We start from the raw sequence: 684 nt of genomic DNA on the forward strand, positions 1-684 counted from the left end.
GAGAGAGAGAGAGAGCATGCTAAATACCTTTTTTGCAACTTGAACGATGCAGACATGATTTAAAACTAACTTATATTTAAAAACAAATGTTAAATGCAATCACACTTGTGTATAATAATAGGAAAGAAAGTAGATAACTAAGATCTTGCACTTCATGCATCACCAGTCCCTGCAGATGTAATTTGTCTCACTGGGAAAAGGCCTCATATCCGTACTGATGCTGGTACAAGGTGAGAGTTGTTTTTATATTAAGAGTCAACTTTTCCATTTGTCTCTATATTGTCCAGGTTGCAGGGACAGATCGTTTAGCTTAACTTCAAAGTCTATATGGAGTTTATTGGTTTCTCCAATGTAGCGCTCACCTTAACTAGTTTTACACGCTAATAAGGTAATTGTGAACTAATTAATTAAACAAAATGCTGCTGTTTTAAAGCAGCATGAACACTAGATTTATGTTAAAATAAAGGGAATCATCATTATGCTAATGCACATTGAAAATTATAACTGTTAACATGCTAATCGCTGTGGTTATTGGTATTATAATCATTGTGTGCAGGGTCAGTAGCTCACATGTAGCCTCACAGAGCTGCTAGCCTTCCAAAACCTCCATATGTAACCATTTTGTGCAAATACACCAACCTTTCTCACACCCTAACTCTGTGACTATATCCCTGAGAAATGTCC

The sequence above is a fragment of the Pundamilia nyererei genome, unplaced genomic scaffold, assembly GCF_000239375.1.
Source record: "Pundamilia nyererei isolate P.nyererei 1_Seehausen unplaced genomic scaffold, PunNye1.0 scaffold00067, whole genome shotgun sequence".
In the NCBI taxonomy this organism is placed as follows: domain Eukaryota; kingdom Metazoa; phylum Chordata; class Actinopteri; order Cichliformes; family Cichlidae; genus Pundamilia; species Pundamilia nyererei.